The sequence below is a fragment of the Rutidosis leptorrhynchoides genome, chromosome 3, assembly GCF_046630445.1.
Source record: "Rutidosis leptorrhynchoides isolate AG116_Rl617_1_P2 chromosome 3, CSIRO_AGI_Rlap_v1, whole genome shotgun sequence".
In the NCBI taxonomy this organism is placed as follows: Eukaryota; Viridiplantae; Streptophyta; class Magnoliopsida; order Asterales; family Asteraceae; genus Rutidosis; species Rutidosis leptorrhynchoides.
Window position 1 is genome coordinate 499,874,106 of NC_092335.1, and position 21,588 is coordinate 499,895,693.

Below are 21,588 nucleotides of genomic sequence, written 5' to 3' on the forward strand. Positions count from 1 at the left end.
TTTATAATTGATATGAACGGGGCATTTCAGTTGGCATCAGAGCGATGGTCTTAGAGAATCAGAAAATTGTATTAGTGTGTCTAACCGAGTTTGTTAGGATGCATTAGTGAGTCTGGACTTCGACCGTGTCTCTTTTACAAACGATTGCTTAACCATTTTAGTTGAAAATTAGATATATTTTAACATGTAAATATTATGTGATATATTAATCTCTTAACGTGCTTGCTATTGTGTGTTAGATGTCTACTTCTAGTACCAATCCCATCGACTCACCTAATAACAATGATGAGTCGGATACATTTTGGGATGATTCACAAATTCCGGAAGAAGAAGAACCGGAAGAAGAAGAACCGAAGGAAGAAGATCCGGAGGAGGAAGTGTTAAAAATCAAAGAAAAACAGTTAAATAAATGAAAATCCTCAACCAATGGACCAAAGTTAAAAATGGTTTATAGTGTCTCCATTGAGGAAGAAAAATATTGGGAAGATTACCAATTTTCTGATGAATCGAATCCCGTTGAGGATTCTGATGAAGTAATAGAAATTACAGCGGCCCAATTTAATAATGTCATACCCCCAAATATGGCCTGGGGTAAATATGACTTTTCCAATATCATCACACAGTTATATAAACGAGAACGACTCTAAATGAGACGTTTAATAAAATCAGTAATTTAATTGCAGCGGAAAACGAATTATTTTACATGGTAAACCCAAAAGTAATTAATGTTTAACAAATGCTAAATATAAGAAATGTGGACTCCAATACAACAGCAAGCAAGCAACATAGGGCAGCATATAAGCTATTCATCACCTGAGACAAACATGCTTAAAATGTCAACACAATGGTTGAGTGAACATCATAGGTTTAATAATTAATAAGTTTTAGACCATAAGATTTATTCAAAATATCAAAATATTCAATACGCCATGAGTTATAATACCGAGCTAAACATTAAATCCTGACACTGTACGGGTGTCGATAATCATTAATATGTACCCCATTGACGATCGGTTAATGGGTAGAGACGTCGCTCTCAATAGGTCTACTCACAATAATTAAGCTTGCAACATTACAATTCCAGCAATTAATGATATTATGGCGGGGATTTTGCATGTAAGAATACAAGTTAACAATAATCTCACGAAGTTGCATATAAAAAAGTTTAGGCACTTGTGTCTAAATTGTAAATCATTTAAAGCAAGCATGTGTCTCACTCTAAGATTTATAGAATACATTAAAATATGTAAAAATCGGGGCTATGAGTTCACCTTAGTAGCACAGAAGAGTTATTCCACAAGAGAAATGAATTGAACGAAAGAACGTGATCAGAATCTCAACCTAGAGATAGAATGTACGATCAGATATTGCCTAATAAGACTTAAGTATAATAATTATACTAATAACGATGGTTTTCTAAAATAATTTCCATTTTCGGAAAGTTACCATTTATGAAAAGTTTCCACTTATAGTAACTTTCTAATTATAGAAAGTTTGGGTTATAATATATGAAAAGACTTTGTACACCTTTACCCAAATCTCGTTTCTATCATACAAATCACTCTGATGGTCAGTTGATACCGGGCGCTCAGGATTCTTGACCAGAATCTATGTCATGGCATTCTAAATCCCCAAGCGGTTCCCATAAGGCAACAAGGACCACCCTAGGCCATATGTAACGGTGAGGTTCGTATATAGTGCACGTTATCTTGATTATAACCTTCACATTTTATAGGTGTATAATCTTTTTTTATATAGCTAAGTTAATTATTTAGTTACTATTTGTATTATACAACTCATTATAGTTTAATAATTATATATGTATTATTATTCAAGCTATAATTTCTATCTTAACTTAGATTAATTAATATCTATAATATAATAATCATTATCTCATACTATATATATAATATAAATGTATTATATTATTTGTTACTTAATTTACAAGATACATAATAATATAGTACTTTATTAACTTAATATTATTCATAAATACTTAAATAATTAATTAAATACCTAATAATTATATACATAATTTTTATAGTCTTAATTAATTATAAAAATCAGTAAAAAAATTTAATAAAGTATTTTATTACAATTTTGTATTTATATTTGTTTCCATTCTTAAATTAATCACATAACAAGTTTAATTCTACATAAAATACCAAATAAACATAAATAATTGTTTTTAAAATTTTTATAAGTTTCTTACAGTTAATTAACTTGTAGAAAAATATTAAATAAAAATATTTCTTTATGTTTATAATTATTTCCTTATTTACCCTCTATTTACATAAAAAAGATTTTAATTATACAATAATTATTAAATGACCCATAAATTAATTTTTATATTTTTATCAGCCCTAGAAAAAGTTTATAAACTCAGAAAAAATATTTATTATATTTTATTTACTATATATATTTTTATTAAGAATTTCACCTTGTTTTTATCATTAAATAATACAAAATTCGAATTTAATTTTTATAAAATATCCACTGACCTAATTATTTAAATTAAATATCATAATTTACTGGAAAAATATTAATATAGCTTAAATAGCCTTTTTCCTATTTTTTATAAATATATATATATGTATACTGTATATATATATATATTAATAAACTGTTTTAATTAAATAAAATATGGAAACATAATAAATATCAGAAAAATTATTTTTTATAGATCTCATCTTACTTATTAATAATTAAAATCAATAATATATAATTTATTAAATTTAATACATAATTATTATATATATGTATGTATATGTTCGGCCGATTGAAAATACAAACAAATTAAATAAAATTGTTAAATCAACTCATAAATCTGAAAAATAATTTTTATAAAACATATTAATCATGTAGCTAATTATCATGATTTTAGAAAAAATTTATAAAGTGCAAAAACATTTATTTGTTTTTGTTTTAGGGTTCGGCCGAAAGAAAAAAAATCGAAAAAAATAAAAGAAAGAGAGAAAAAAACTTACAAAAAAATTAAGGTTTTGTGTGTGCTCCTAAAGTTTTGTGAATGAAAAATAATAGGGTTGTAGGGGTTTATTTATACTTGAAAATACTTGGTGAACAAGAAAACTACTTTCCTTATAAAAATAAAACTTAATTTCTTTTTTTTCTTTTTATTCTGCCGATTAGGCCTTTTTATTTTTTTATTTAATGGAACATTCTAGATTTGTTTGCATTTTATTTTCTTTTATTTAATTAACATAATTTATTATATATTTATTTATATTTTTCAGTATATATATATATATATATATATATACATATATTTTTATGTTTTACAAATTTACATTTGTTACTCATTACTTAATCATTTTATATATATACTCATATTTACTTTTTATTTACATTTTATTTACACTAATGTATAGTACATACTTTTTAATACGTAATAATAATAATAATAATAATAATAATAATAATAATAATAATAATAATAATAATAATAATAATAATAATAATAATAATAATAATAATAATAATAATAATAATAATAATAATAATAATAATAATGTTAATAGGGTTAGGGTTAGGGTTAGGGTTAGGGTTACATTAATAATTTGGGTTTACACTAAATGATTTGGTTTAGGGTTTAGTTCATTAATGACGAGTATTAGGGTTAGGGTTTGGTTTATGAACATTAATTACTTCATTTATTATGTCCGGATAACAACCCTAATATAAAGTACGAATCAACAATGAAACCCTAGAGGCATTATAGTCATTACAGAGTGGAAAAATGAGGGTTGTTATAGTACCTTCCCGTTAATTTAAACTTCGTCCCGAAGTTTCAGGAAGACTTCTCTGATGTATCAGCAATTGGAAAAAGATGAGGATATTTCCGCTTCATCTGGTCTTCACCTTCCCAGGTATACTCGGGGCCTCTTCGTGAATTCCAACAGATCTTAATAATAGGAATAGAGCTTTGTTTCAAGCTTTTAATCTCACGATCCATAACCTCTATCGGTTCTTCAACAAAATGCATTTTGTCATCAATGCGGATATCATCCAATGGAACAATGAGTGTGTCATCACCAAGACATTTTTTAAGATTCGAGACATGAAATACATCATGCACATTACTAAGCTCAGTGGGTAATTCTAATCGATATGCCACAGGACCAACTCTTTCAATAATCTTGAAAGGTCCAACATAACGTGGACTTAATTTGCTTCGCTAACCAAAACAAATGACGCCCTTCCAAGGGGAAACTTTCAACATGACTTTATCACCAACTTTGAATTCTAAATATTTCCAACGTTTATCAGCATAGCTCTTTTATCGGCTACGGGTAGTCTTTAATCATTTCTTAATCTGAATGATCTTTTCGGTAGTTTCATGAATGATTTCAGGACCAGTTAACTGTCTATCCTCTAATTCATCCCAACACAATGGAGATCTACATTTTCGTCCGTATAAGGCTTCAAAGGGTGCATCCTTAATACTCGAGTGATAGCTGTTGTTATAAGAAAATTCAGCTAAAGGCAAGTGTCTATCCCAACCTTTGCCGAAATCGATAGCACAAGCACGAAGCATATCTTCCAATGTCTGAATAGTTTGCTCACTTTGACCATCCGTTTGCGAATGATAAGCTGTACTCATGTCGAGTTGAGTTCCAAGGGCAGATTGTAAAGTTTTCCAGAATCTAGAGACAAATCGAATGTCGTGATCAGAAATGATTGAGATAGGAACTCCATGACGTGAAACAATCTCTTTGATATAGAGTTGTGAAAGTTTCTCCATCTTGTCAGTTTCCTTGATCGGTAAGAAATGTGCAGATTTAGTAAGACGATCAACTATGACTCAAATAGTATCGTTGCCGTTTGAAGTCTTAAGCAACTTAGTAATGAAGTCCATAGTGATACATTCCCACTTCCACTGCGGAATATCCGACTGTTGAAGTAAACCAGACGACTTCTGATGCTCGGCCTTAACCTTCAGATAAGTAAGGCACTTGCTCACATAATCAGCAATGTCAAACTTTAGATTAGGCCACCAATAGAATTCTTTCACATCGTGATACATTTTACTGGAGCCTGGGTGAATAGAATATCTAGTCTTATGCGCTTCATCCAAGACTAGTTCTCGAAAATTTCCGAAAATTGGGACCCAGATTCGGTTATTGAAACACCTTGTTCCGTTTCCCTTGAGTTCTAGTTGCTTTTCGAGACCTTTCAGTCCCTCAAGTTGGACATTCTCTTCCTTCAATGCCTCAAGTTGTGCCTCACGAATTTGAGATGTAAGATTCGTACGAATATGATGTTATGCGAGGTGTATATAAAATAGTTATTAATTTTAGCAGGAAATACTATTAAATACGATACAATTTTACACAAGATATTTATTTATTTATAGAATGGATATACTTAAACCTTGCTACAACACTTATAGGCAGTGTACCTAATCGTACAGTAGTGTAGTTTTTAGTAAGTCCGGTTCGTTCCACAGGGAAATCTTTAAACAAAGCTCAACGCTATATTAGTTTACTTTTATTAAAAATACAAATATATATATAAGTAATATTATTATTATAAAGGGGGGTTTTTACCGTTTAATGACCGGTTTGTCGATTTTAAGACTTTAGTCGCAGTTAAAACCTAATGTAAAATATAAAATAAATACAAGACTTAAATTAAAGCGTAAAGTAAATAACGATAATGAAATTGCGAATAATAAAAGTGCGATAAAATAAACTTACGATAATTAAAAAGTACGATAATTAAAAGTGCGATTAAATAACAATAAATAAAAGTGCGATAATTAGAAGTGCAATTAAATATAAAATAAAGGAAATTAAATATGAAATAAAAGAATTATGCTTATTTAAACTTCCGTAATCATGATGTTTGACGTGTTGATTTTAGTTTTATGCCCATGGGTTAATTGTCCTTTGTCCTGGATTATTTAATATGTCCGTCTGGTTTTTGTCCATAACAGTCCATCAGTCATAAATATAAAGTGCGAGTGTCCTCATCAAATTATTCTTATACCCGAAGTTAAATATTCCAACTAATTGGGGATTCGAATTGTAACAAGGTTTTAATACTTTGTTTAATGAATACACCAGGTTATCGACTGCGTGTAAACCAAGGTTTTACTACTTTGTTAACAATTACACCAATTACCCTTGAATGTAATTTCACCCCTGTTTTAATTATTCTAGTGGCTATTAATCCATTCCCGTCTCCGGTTAAATGAACGATTATTCGTACATATAAATACCCCGCCCATCGTGTCCGATCGAGTGTATATGGTAATTTATAGGGACGCCCAATTGTAAATCTTTATATTAACATTAACAAACTATCATTTAGTTAAACAAATATAAAGCCCATTAATAGCCCATAGTCTAATTTCCACAAGTGTCGTTCTTTTGTCCAAACCCCAATTATGGTACAAAGCCCAATTACCCAATTTTAGTAATTAGCCCAACATCATGATTACTTCATTTTAAATAAGCATAATAATAACTTAGCTATGAGACATTAATGTAAAAAGGTTGAACATAACTTACAATGATTAAAAATAGCGTAGCGTTACACGGACAGAATTTCGACTTACACCCTTACAATATTCGCTAACATACCCTTATTATTAGAATTATAATTAAAATTAAAATATAAATTATAAATATAAATATAAATTTTACGTATGAATGAGGAAGAAAAAAGATGATGATTTTGATCAGAATTCGGTTGGCTTTATAGGCAGTTTTCAATTTTGGGGCTCCGCGACTCGCGGTGAATTTGCCTTCAAACTCCGCAAGTCGCGGAGTTTGAAATTCCAGGTCAAATCTTGGAGTCTTTCTCTGCCGACGATTTTTATTTATAAATATAATATATATATAATTAATATAATTAATTATATATTATATTATATTTATATACCTAGTTAACTTGTAATTTTTAGTCCGTTGCGTCGAGCGTTAAGAGTTGACTCTGGTCCCGGTTCCGGATTTTCGAACGTCCTTGCGTACAATTTTATATTTTGTACTTTGCGTTTTGAATCTTGTACTCTTGTAATTTCGAGACGTTTCTTATCAATAATTGGAACCTTTTTGATTGTCTTTTGTACTTTTGAGCTTTTTGGTCGTTTGCGTCTTCAATTCGTCGAATCTGTCTTTTGTCTTCACCTTTTATTATTTAAACGAATATCACTTGTAAATAGAACAATTGCAACTAAAAGCTTGTCTTTCTTGAGGAATAATGCTATGAAATATATGTTCGTTTTTAGCATTATCAGAATACGTATATTTAAAGCTCGAACTAGAATCGGTTTGGCACGATCCTTTCTACTAAGGGCATCGGCTACTACATTCGCCTTGCTAGGATGATATCGAAGTTCATAATTGTATTCATTTAATAACTCAATTCAACGCCTTTGCCTCATGTTTAATTGCTTCTGGTCAAAGATATGTTGAAGACTTTTATGATCGGTATACACCGTGATTCTAACCCCATAGAGGTAATGTCTCCACATCTTTAGTGCAAATACCACGGCTCCTAATTCCAGGTTATGTGTGGTATAGTTCTTCTCATGTTTTTTCAACTGTCTAGATGCATAGGCAATAACATTTTCACGTTGCATCAAAACACATCTGAAACCCTGATTCGAGGCATCACAATAGACTACAAAATCGTCGATACCTTCAGGTAATGATAGAATCGGGGATGTGGTCAATTTATCCTTCAGAATCTTAAAAGCAGATTCCTATTCTTCGGACCACTCAAACTTCTTCCCCTTATGAGTTAGCTTGGTAAGTGTAGTGACCCGAACTTTTCCATGTTTATATATATTAATTGAGATTGATATTTACATGATTAAATGTTTTCAACATGTTAAGCAATCAAACTTTTTAAGACTTGATTAATTGAAATATGTTTCATATAGACAATTGACCACCCAAGTTGACCGGTGATTCACGAACGTTAAAACTTGTAAAAACTATATGATGACATATATATGGATATATATATAGTTAACATGATACTATGATAAGTAAACATATCATTAAGTATATTAACAATGAACTACATATGTAAAAACAAGACTACTAACTTAATGATTTTTAAACGAGACATATATGTAACAATTATTGTTGTAAAGACATTTAATGTATATATATCATATTAAGAGATATTCATACATGATAATATCATGATAATATAATAATTTAAAATCTCATTTGATATTATAAACATTGGGTTAACAACATTTAACATGATCGTTAACCTAAAGGTTTCAAAACAACACTTACATGTAACGACTAACGATGACTTAACGACTCAGTTAAAATGTATATACATGTAGTGTTTTAATATGTATTTATACACTTTTTAAAGACTTCAATACACTTATCAAAATACTTCTACTTAACAAAAATGCTTACAATTACATCCTCGTTCAGTTTCATCAACAATTCTACTCGTATGCACCCGTATTCGTACTCGTACAATACACAGCTTTTAGATGTATATACTATTGGTATATACACTCCAATGATCAGCTCTTAGCAGACCATGTGAGTCACCTAACACATGTGGGAACCATCATTTGGCAACTAGCATGAAATATCTCATAAAATTACAAAAATATGAGTAATCATTCATGACTTATTTACATGAAAACAAAATTACATATCCTTTATATCTAATCCATACACCAATGACCAAAAACACCTACAAACACTTTCATTCTTCAATTTTCTTCATCTAATTGATCTCTCTCAAGTTCTATCTTCAAGTTCTAAGTGTTCTTCATAAATTCTACACGTTCTAGTTACATAAAATCAAGAATACTTTCAAGTTTGCTAGCTCACTTCCAATCTTGTAAGGTGATCATCCAACCTCAAAAAATCTTTGTTTCTTACAGTAGGTTATCATTCTAATACAAGGTAATAATCATATTCAAACTTTGGTTCAATTTCTATAACTATAACAATCTTATTTCAAGTGATGATCTTACTTGAACTTGTTTTCGTGTCATGATTCTGCTTCAAGAACTTCGAGCCATCCAAGGATCCGTTGAAGCTAGATCCATTTTTCCCTTTTCCAGTAGGTTTATCCAAGGAACTTAAGGTAGTAATGATGTTCATAACATCATTCGATTCATACATATAAAGCTATCTTATTCGAAGGTTTAAACTTGTAATCACTAGAACATAGTTTACTTAATTCCAAACTTGTTCGCAAACAAAAGTTAATCCTTCTAACTTGACTTTTAAAATCAACTAAACACATGTTCTATATCTATATGATATGCTAACTTAATGATTTAAAATATGGAAACACGAAAAACACCGTAAAACCGGATATACGCCGTCGTAGTAACACCGCGGGCTGTTTTGGGTTAGTTAATTAAAAACTATGATAAACTTTGATTTAAAAGTTGTTATTCTGAGAAAATGATTTTTATTATGAACATGAAACTATATCCAAAAATTATGGTTAAACTCAAAGTGGAAGTATGTTTTCTAAAATGGTCATCTAGACGTCGTTCTTTCGACTAAAATGACTACCTTTACAAAAACGACTTGTAACTTATTTTTCCGACTATAAACCTATACTTTTTCTGTTTAGATTCATAAAATAGAGTTCAATATGAAATCATAGCAATTTGATTCACTCAAAACGGATTTAAAATGAAGAAGTTATGGGTAAAACAAGATTGGATAATTTTTCTCATTTTAGCTACGTGAAAATTAGTAACAAATCTATTCCAACCATAATTTAATCAATTTGTATTGTATATTATGTAATCTTGAGATACCATAGACACGTATACAATGTTTCAACCTATCATGTCGACACATCTATATATATTTCGGAACAACCATAGACACTCTATATGTGAATGTTGGAGTTAGCTGTACAGGGTTGAGGTTGATTCCAAAATATATATATAGTTTGAGTTGTGATCAATACTGAGATACGTATACACTGGGTCGTGGATTGATTCAAGATAATATTTATCGATTTATTTCTGTACATCTAACTGTGGACAACTAGTTGTAGGTTACTAACGAGGACAGCTGACTTAATAAACTTAAAACATCAAAATATATTAAAAGTGTTGTAAATATATTTTGAACATACTTTGATATATATGTATATATTGTTATAGGTTCGTGAATCAACCAGTGGCCAAGTCTTACTTCTCGACGAAGTAAAATTCTGTGAAAGTGAGTTATAGTCCCACTTTTAAAATCTAATATTTTTGGGATGAGAATACATGCAGGTTTTATAAATGATTTACAAAATAGACACAAGTATGTGAAACTACATTCTATGGTTGAATTATCGAAATCGAATATGCCCCTTTTTATTAAGTCTGGTAATCTAAGAATTAGGGAACAGACACCCTAATTGACGCGAATCCTAAAGATAGATCTATTGGGCCTAACAAACCCCATCCAAAGTACCGGATGCTTTAGTACTTCGAAATTTATATCATATCCGAAGGGTGTCCCGGAATGATGGGGATATTCTTATATATGCATCTTGTTAATGTCGGTTACTAGGTGTTCACCATATGAATGTTTTTTATCTCTATGTATGGGATGTGTATTGAAATATGAAATCTTGTGGTCTATTGTTACGATTTGATATATATAGGTTAAACCTATAACTCACCAACATTTTTGTTGACGTTTAAAGCATGTTTATTCTCAGGTGAATACTAAGAGCTTCCGCTGTTGCATACTAAAATAAGGACAAGATTTGGAGTCCATGTTTGTATGATATTGTGTAAAAACTGTATTCAAGAAACTGATTTCGATGTAACATATTTGTATTGTAAACCATTATGTAATGGTCGTGTGTAAACAGGATATTTTAGATTATCATTATTTGATAATCTACATAAAGCTTTTTAAACCTTTATTTATGAAATAAAGGTTATGGTTTGTTTTAAAATGAATGCAGTCTTTGAAAAACGTCTCATATAGAGGTCAAAACCTAACAACGAAATCAATTAATATGGAACGTTTTTAATCAATAAGAACGGGACATTTCAGTAAGAGGTTTGGCTAGAATAGAAAAATCCTTGATAAACCTTCGATAATAACCAGTAAGTCCGAATAATTGGCGGATAAGTGTTGCATCCTTAGGCACTTTCCAGTTTTGAATAGCAGTGATCTTCGCCGGATCGACATGTATTCCTTCACTATCAACTACATGTCCGAGAAATTGAAATGTTCGTAGCCAAAATTCACACTTGGAGAACTTAGCATAGAGTTGTTCCTTCTTTAAGAGCTCCAGAATCAATCGTAAATGTTGCTCATACTCTTTCTTGCTCTTGGAGTATATTAGAATGTCATCGATAAAGACGATCACGAACTTGTCAAGATAAGGCTTGCATACACGATTCATAAGATCCATGAATACAGTAGGAGCATTGGTTAAACCAAAAGGCATGACAAGAAACTCATAATGTCCGTATCAAGTTTGAAAGGCAGTCTTAGAAACATCGGTTTCCTTGACTCTCAGATGATGGTAACCGGACCTAAGATCAATCTTCTAATAGATGTTTGATCCTTGCAGTTGGTCAAACAGGTCATCAATACGCAGGAGTGGGTAACGATTCTTGATGGTTAACTTATTGAGTTCACGGTAATCAATACACATTCTTAACGTACCATCCTTCTTCTTAATAAATAGAACGGGTGCTCCCCACAGAGACGAGCTAGGATGAATGAAACCCTTCTCTAAAAGTTCTTGGAGTTGGTTAGACAATTCCTTCATCTCTGGTGAAGCTAAGCGGTATGGTGCCTTTGCAATAGGTGCAGCACCGGGGGTCAAATCAATCTGAAACTCAACCTGTCATTGGGGAGGGAGACCATAGAGTTCTTCAGGAAATACTTCAGGAATGTCTCTAACGATCGGCACATCTTCAATGCATTTCTCTTCCAATTGAACTTCCTTAACATGAGCCAAAATGGCTTGGTATCCCTTCATTAGATACTTGCAGGTCTTGATGCAAGAGATGATGTTGAGTTTGGAACCACTCATTTCCCCTTGAACAATTAAGGTTTCCCCGTCAGATTAGCTCCATCAGAAATCCGAGAAATGATGTCTCAGATTCAGGAACTGTTAGATAAGGGGTTTATTCGACCAAGTTCTTCACCGTGGGGTGCTCCTGTGTTGTTTGTGAAAAAGAAAGATGGGTCGCTTAGAATGTGTATAGATTACTGCGACTTGAACAAGAGAACAATAAAGAATAAGTATCCGATACCGAGAATAGATGATTTATTCGATAATGCTAGCATAGATGATTTATTCGATACCGAGAATAGATGATTTATTCGATACCGAGAATAGAATGTGTATGATTTATTCTTGTCTCAAGCAATATTGTCTTGAAATACAAGAATCACTTCTTTATTCTTCACACTTTGTACATCAGTGATTTCTATACGGTGGTATAAACAATGGTAGTAACGATATGGTTTACAGTCCCACATGACTATAAAAATTTAGATCCATTAAGGAAATTGGATCTTTATGAAAACATTTGATCTTTTGAAATCTAGTTTTTACCCTAGATAAGTTTTCCGGAATAACCCTTTACCGGTGTTTGCAAAATATTTTTGTGGGTTTGGTGGGTTTCAGATTTGAAAATTTTAGCTCAAACTTGCGGTTTTGTGTCACCCACTTGCTAACCTTGTATTTGGAAAGCAACACATCCAGTTTACTTGTCCCGTATATTACCTTTCGGTAAACTACCGTCCGGTTGTAAAGGAAAGCGTTGAACAAGCAACTGTTAAGGCAATGTCCCGTGACATGCTTTTGATTATGGTCTATAACGTGTCGGACGCAATTACTATCCTTGGTAGGAGCAATAGTAAAGCTCACCCTTATAATTTTTCGGTATGGCACAAGGTCCTGTCTTTGACCACTATGCAACCACCGTTCTTACTGTTGACACCCGATTTAGTTCAGGTGACCTAATGAATTCCAGGTGAATTTCTAGGATTTTACGTTCAATGGTAATGAACGCATTAAAAATAGGGTTTCAGAAAACAAATCGGTTTATAATTTTGATCAAAATATTTTCTCGTTCAAGCTCGAGTTTAGATATCATTGAATTCCATGAGTTTGAATTCTCAATCTTTAAGGTCAATCTCTAGGATTGAGTGATATCAGTCTTAAAAGCTGATTTTTAATCTTTAAGGAGATTATCCTTTCTGGGGATCTGATTCATTAGTCTTATCAAGCTAATTTGCACGGTGCCCCCCCATTGTACGAGATAAATCCTTTTCATGGTTAGGATAAATCTGACCACTTGGCGACCCTGTTTAATGCTGAGGTCCGTGGATTTCCTGCTGATTTTAGTGATGACTTTTCTAGATTTTTCGTCAACCTACAGGTGGTCTGGACGACAACTTCATGACCTAAATCAAGAAGCGCGTGTCTTTTTCGGAAGACTTTACTTCCTTTTAATGATGGAATTGATTCATCGTGTAGATCCATCTCTTCTTTTCTTTCATCGGGTAAAACAGTTTAGTTTAGTCCAAAGCAAAAGTATTTTCAGTTATTTGTTACAGATATATGTGACATATGTTTAAGATAACTTGGTAAATTTTCCCACACTTGGCTTTTATTTTCCTTTTTATCGTCCTCTATTCCATTTTAAATGAATTTTAACATTTTAGTTTGTTTCTCAATTTATGTCCTTTCCGAGGTAACAATAATTTCGGTGTTAAAACCTAGTTTTATCGTTCATAAATATGTATAACATGATTTTGAGTTCATTTAATTGAAATTTTTTTTTTTTTAAAATTTTACTAGAATTGGGTAGTTAGTATATAAGACTAGGGCTGTTCTTTATTATCAGAGAGCACTAGATTCTAATACAACTACTGCTTTACTAGTTTTTTTAATGGTAACCAAGTGTTTAAGATAAAAATTTTAAAATCCGAAAGAATTTAACCCCTTCCCACACTTAAGATCTTGCAATGCCCTCATTTGCAAGAAATCAGTAACAATTTAAATTATTGAGGGTGATTAGTGTGAAAATGATTAAATTTTACCAAAGTTTCCAAATATATTGGCGTTTGTTTGCTGAATGATAAATGGTGCACATCATTTGTTCATTCCGTCTTGTTGTTATTTCACATATATTTTACATCTTGTCGTCAAAATTAGTTGCTTTTGCTGAACTTAATGCCAGTCTTTGAAAATGCGTTGTTTTATCCTGTTGTGTACATAAGATAAACTGCAAACATATATACGTATTTTTGAAGTTTGGTATATTACCCCACATTCAAAAATTATTAAAATCTAAGAATAAAAGTTAGATAATTATAAAAATGATTACAATATTAACAAAAGTATTAAACGTATCAATAATTACAAATTACAAAAAAATAATAATAAGTAAACTAAGGATGATATTGGTACCAATAGGGGTTCCAGGCATAACCATAAGTGCTATAGAATGCTTCGGCAGGGTCATACGTAGGATACGGTGGCTGCATCTCTATAGACCAAGGAGGGAAGATGGGTTTCGGTGTAGGAATATAGTTTCTACCTATATGTTGGCAATGAGCTATGATCTGGTTCTGATGAACTTGCCAATCTTCAAATGCTCTCTGTCTAGCATTTTCGTATTCCTGAGAAGCTATAAACCTATGCATTTCTTGCATATCATTCCCCCCTCCTACATTACCTTGCTGCTGGTTTCTCTCCACCTGTGGATGTCTACCATGGTATCGTACTGCGGCGTTATTTCGCCTCTTCAAAACTTTCGCACCATGGTATACATTTAAACCTATAGTATCGCGGGGTTCCGGCTCTTCTAGTAATAATCCCCCCCCGACTTATATCCACACCGAGATATTCACCAATCAAAGTAATAAAAATACCACCTCCTATTATGCTATGTGGTCGCATCCCCCGAACCATAGCTGATAAATAATAACCCACACAATATGGTATACTTACAGCGCTTTCTGGGTCTCGAATACACATATGGTAAAACAAATCCTGTTCATTTACTTTTTCTTTGTTCTTACCCCTTTGTGTAATCGAATTAGCTAAAAACCTATGTATCACTCTTAATTCGGCTCTATCTATATCCAAATAAGAGTAATTTCCCCCTTTGAAACGGTGATGGCTTGTCATTTGACTCCACACACCGTGTGTATCAAAATTTTCATCTATCTTTCTACCGTTTAGTATCAATCCTCTACAATCGGCAGACGCTAACTCCTCAGGCGTATATATACGTAAAGCCTGAGCCATGTCCAGTAAAGACATGTGGCGCATCGAACCGCCTAACAAAAATCTAATAAAAGAACGATCGGTTAAACTAGCTACCTGATCATTCAACTCTATACTACATAACAATTCTTCACACCATACTTTATATACAGGTCTACGTATGGTGAATAAATGTACCCAGTCATTAAAAGAAGAATTACCATACCTCTGTACAAGTAATTCCCTAATTGGCCCGGCCAATTCTACAGCTTCTAAGGGTCCCCATTCTATGACCCTCGGTACCTCAACAACCTTAGAATGAAGAGTATGCAAACCCCGTTGATATTTTGGATAATCTATCCAAATTCTGTCAAATCTCAGGTTCGGGTGCAACTCTTCCAAGTGCATATCAGAAAAGGTCATGACTGGATGAGGTATATCCTGCTTGTAGTAGTTATCCACCTCCTGTTGTTCCAAATTCTCAGCAGGAGCATTGCGGGCTTGGGATGAAGATTCACCCCTTTCATTCTGCAAAACACATCAAACACAATTTTTGTGCATCCAAATATGCATTAGTGTCAGCAAAATCATCAATCAAAATAATTACAATGACATTATCAATTTATATCAAACTTAAGCTCATTTTCACATTTTTATCAAATCTACACTTTTTCATATAAGCATATACGAAAATGTTCGCCAAGTTCATAAGCATTCAACTCAAATAACATGTCAAAATAATCATTACTAGCAATCAAACAAGTCTCAAATGGCATTATCTTTCAAAAATCAAGTTCATGAATTTTAGACTTGAAAAAGTCCACTTTAATTCTCAAAATCATGTTTAGGCTCAAAGTTTGGATCATTTAACTACCTAGACATGTTACACTACTCAATTTAGCAACAATTCATGACAAAAATCGGCCATAACCTGTTTATATCAAAAAGCCCCAAATTGCTCAAGAACACAAACCCTAGATTATTCAAAATTTGAAGTTTAAGGCTTCTAATCATGTTAAACAGCATCAATCTAGGTTATACAAGCATAATACATAAACAATTTAAGTCTAATTACACTAAAAAGCATCAAAATCAAATTGGGGAAAATTTTGCTCAAGAACACCAAATTTCGGATTAAATGGTGTTTAGGTGTAGAAATTTACCATTTTTCTTGAGTAATTCTTAGATAGCATCCTTCTCAACATGATTTTAGCAAAAGATTTGGTGATTAACGGTTAAAAATTGGGATTTTGGGGTGTATTTTTCGGGTTTTTGGGGTTTTTGTTCGCTGTTCTTCGCAGTGTTTTTGGGTGGGGGAGTGAACTGCTCTGTTTTTTACGTTTTATTTTTTTTTCTGGGAATTGGTCCCTCCGCGAGTCGCGGTGAAATACCCTTTAAACTCCGCGACTCGCGGAGTTTTTTTTTTTTTTTTTTTTTTTTATAATCATTAACTTTTGAAACAATTAAGTACTTAATTTTAAAATTTTGTTTCCCTTGTTATTTAGGACGAGGTCGTTTCGGATCGATGTCCTAGTCCGTCCTTCGACAAAATTTTAAAATTTGTCTTTTTGTAGCGATTGTTTTAAAAGCTAAGATTTTTGGGTTTTTTCAATGTTTTTGGCATACTCTAATTCAATAAGATTAAAAATAATGATAATAAAAGTTCTCGTTCCTCCCTCGGGTAAAGCAATTTCGGTTCAAAGACCTAGTCTTCAACTTACGACGAATTTAAAAATCATATTCTTAACTTAATGAGATAAAGTAAATTTTTGTTTTTAAATTCACACAACTTAAATATAAAATTCAAAATTATTATTAAAAATTCACACCAAACTTAAAATTTGAAATGCATAAAATTAAAAATTAATATTTTAAAAATTAAAAATTTACACCAAACTTAATTTAAAAATTTATAAATTCATACTAAACTTATATTAATTTTTCAAATATTTACAATTTTAAATATATTGTTTTTACAAAGTTTACAATATTAATTTAAGATTTAAATATTAAGATTAAAAACATGGTAAAAATAAAATTAAAAATCTTTTTGTCTTTTTATCCCACTTTAATCAATCAAATATTATCAAAAATATGCGCCCATCTTTTTGGTAAAGTAATTTCGGTTCCAAGACCTAATTTAACTCATGACGAATTTTTGAAATATTTTGGGTTGATTGTTTAAAGATATTTATACCTTAAGAATAAACGTTAAATTTCGCAGTGATGTAATAAATTTTTGAATGATATCAATAATTTCGGTCGCCAAACCTAATTTTATTCAATACCAATTTAATACTTTTTAGCGAACAAATTAGCGTTTATTATCAAAAGGTTAAAAATAAAAATAAAAACTGTACAGACATACCTGTGAAATAGATTTCTTAGTTATATGATCTATCCCATTCATAAGATAGTCGGTTTAATTGGTTTTCCATGGCTACATAGGCGTAACCTCGAGCATTCAGTGTCTTTTCTTCTAAACATATGAACGGTCCGTCTCTGCATAAAGTAACAAATTCGGTATTTGAATAGGTTTGATTATTTGAACATTTACCTCCATGTGACCATTTTCCGCATTTGTGACATCGTTCTAGGTGTTGTGCTCTTCTTTTCGCTGCGGATTTTGATTTTCCTTTACCAAATTGTAACTTATTATCTTCGCATCTGGATTCTTTTCTAACTCCGTCCATTCTTTCTCTGATTACTGATACTATTTCACTCGGGAGTATATCATTATTTCTTTTAGTGATCAAAGCGTGTAGCATTAGACCATGGTTTAGTTCACAGGCAGTCTTCATTTTATAAAAACCTAAAAAAAATAAAAATTCAGAATGGGGGGAGAAGACTAGTTCTTTAGGGTCTGCTAGGGAAAGACCATTCGGGTTCCATTTTCGAGAACTACACGAAAACAGACAATCTAACTCTAACAGAAATACATATTATCCTTTAAAGACTTGATTCTCCCCACACTTAGTTAGCTGTGGTGTCGAAATTGTGATTAACTTCGTTGTCGACTTCCATCGGACCATGTATGTAATGTTTAACTCTGTGACCATTAACTTTAAATTCCATCCCATTTGAATTTATTAATTCTATCGTTCCGTATGGGAAAACTCTTTTGACTATGAATGGTCCAGACCATCTTGATTTCAATTTTCCAGGAAATAGCTTGAATCGTGAATTGAAAAGAAGAACTCTGTCTCCTTCTTTAAATTCTTTTGAACTTCTGATTCTTTTATCATGCCATTTCTTCGTTCTTTCTTTATAGATTAACGAAATTTCCTATGCTTCATGTCTTAATTCTTCTAATTCATTTAGTTGACTTAATCGTAGACGTCCGGCTTCATGTAAATCAAGATTACATGTTTTCAAAGCCCAAAATGCTTTGTGTTCAATTTCTACTGGAAGATGACATGCTTTTCCATAAACAAGTCTAAAAGGTGTGGTTCCAATTGGAGTTTTGTAGGCTGTTCTAAAAGCCCAGAGTGCATCCTCCAATTTAATGGACCATTCCTTCGGATTTGATCCTACGGTTTTCTCTAGAATACGTTTTAAAGCTCGGTTGGTATTTTCAACTTGTCCACTTGTTTGTGGATGATATGCGGTGGAGATTTTATGAGTTACTCCATATCTTTTAAGAACTTTCTCAAGTTGATTATTACAGAAATGAGTACCCCGATCACTTATTAAAGCTTTCGGTGTTCCAAACCTTGCAAAAAGATGTTTTAAAAAGTTGACTACAACTCGTGCATCGTTAGTTGGGAGAGCTTGTGCTTCCGCCCATTTAGATACATAATCAATGGCTACGAGTATATATAGATTATTATGAGATTTTGGAAATGGACCCATAAAGTCAATACCCCAAATGTCAAATACTTCACATACTTGGATGACATTTTGTGGCATTTCATCACGTTGACTTATTTTTCCGGCCCTTTGACATGCATCACAAGATTTGCAAAGAAGGTGTGCGTCTTTGTAAATTGTAGGCCAATAGAATCCAGCTTCATAAACTTTTCTTGCTGTTAGTTGAGGCCCATAATGCCCTCCTGTTGGTCCTGTGTGACAATGGTTTAAAATTTTACTAGCTTCATCTCCAAATACACATCGGCGTATTATTCTATCGGGACAACTTTTAAACAGATGTGGATCTTCCCAGAAATAGTGTTTTATATCACTGAAGAATTTCTTTCGTCTTTGGTACGATAATCCTTTTTCAAGGAATCCACAAACTAAGTAGTTTGCATAGTCTGCAAACCATGGGATTTCTTTATAATCTATCTTCAATAGATATTCATCAGGAAAGTTGTCTTGTATGGCCGATTCATTCAGAACTTCTAATTCGGGATTTTCAAGACGAGAAAGATGATCAGCGGCGAGATTTTCTGCTCCTCTTTTATCTCGGATTTCAATATCAAACTCTTGTAAGAGTAAGATCCAACGGATTAATCTTGGTTTAGCATCTTGTTTTGAAAATAGGTATCTAAGAGCAGAATGGTCGGTATAGACCACCGTTTTTGCTAGAACGAGATATGATCGAAATTTGTCAAAAGCAAAGACAATAGCAAGGAGTTCTTTTTCAGTAGTTGTATAGTTCGTTTGTGCTCCTTGTAATGTCTTACTAGCATAATATATAGGTTGAAATCGTTTTTCAATCCTTTGTCCTAAAACGGCTCCCATTGCAAAATCACTTGCATCGCACATTAGTTCAAATGGTAGATTCCAATTTTGTGTTATCATGATCGGTACATTAGTGAGTTTTTCTTTAAGAATATTAAAAGATTTGATACATTCATCTGAAAAGATGAATGGCGCATCTTTTTCTAGGAGTTTATTCATAGGAGTGGCAATTTTAGAAAAATCTTTTATGAAACGTCGGTAAAAACCGGCATGCCCTAGAAAACTCCTAACTCCTCTAACATTGGTGGGATGTGGAAGTTTAGCAATTACATCTACTTTAGCTCTATCCACTTCAATTCCTTCTTTTGAAATTTTATGTCCAAGAACGATGCCTTCTTTAACCATGAAATGGCATTTCTCCCAATTAAGTACTAGATTTGATTTTTTGCATCTAATTAGCATTCGTTCCAGATTAACTAGACATGATTTAAATGTATCACTGAAGACTGAAAAGTCATCCATGAAAACTTCCATGCATTCTTCTATCATGTCATGAAAAATCGCCATCATACACCTTTGAAAGGTTGCAGGGGCGTTACAAAGTCCAAATGGCATGCGTTTGTAAGCAAAAGTACCATAAGGGCACGTGAATGTGGTTTTCTCTTGGTCCTCGGGTGCTATTGGAATTTGAAAATATCCGGAAAATCCATCTAGAAAACAATAGTAACTATTTCCGGCTAATCTTTCCAACATTTGATCTATGAAAGGTAAGGGAAAGTGATCTTTTCTGGTGGCGTCATTTAATTTTCTATAATCAATACATACACGCCATCCTGTTACAGTCCTAGTAGGAATAAGCTCATTTTTCTCATTTGTAATGACAGTCATGCCACCCTTCTTAGGCACGCATTGAACTGGGCTTACCCATGGACTATCAGAGATTGGATAAATTAAACCTGCATCTAGCAGTTTAATAATCTCTTTCTTAACTACATCTTGCATATTAGGATTTAGTCTTCGTTGGCGTTGCACATACGTTTTATGACCTTCTTCCATAAGGATTTTATGTGTGCAATACGAAGGACTTATTCCTTTAATATCATGAATCTTCCATGCAATGGCTGGTTTATGAGCTTTCAACACAGAAATGAGTTGTGATTTCTCATTTTCAGTAAGAGAAGACGATATTATTACAGGTAATTCAGATTCACCATGTAAATAAGCGTATTCCAAATGGTTTGGAAGTGGCTTTAACTCTAATTTCGGAGGTTCTTCTATCGATGATTTATATCGATATCTGTGTTCTTCTTTTAGCATTTGAATTTCTTCTGTTGTTGGTTCATATCCATTAGCTATAAGTGTAGCTAACATTTCAGCTTCATCAATTGGTTCATTACCTTCTCCTAAAGAACATTCTCCTGTTCCTTGTAATTCTGGAAATTCTTCTAATAATTCTGCATGTGCATCTATAGTTTGAATATAATAACATGTATCATCTGCAGATTGTGGTTGTTGCATTGCTCTATCAACTGAAAAGGTAACACTCTCATCCTCTATACTTAGGGTCAGTTTCTTACCGAACACGTCTATCATTGCTTTAGCCGTGTTTAAGAATGGTCTTCCTAATATGAGAGGAACTTGAGAATCTTCTTCCATGTCCAAAACAACAAAATCTACTGGAAATACTAAAGTACCAACTTTAACTAGCATGTTCTCCATTATCCCTCTAGGATATTTTATTGATCT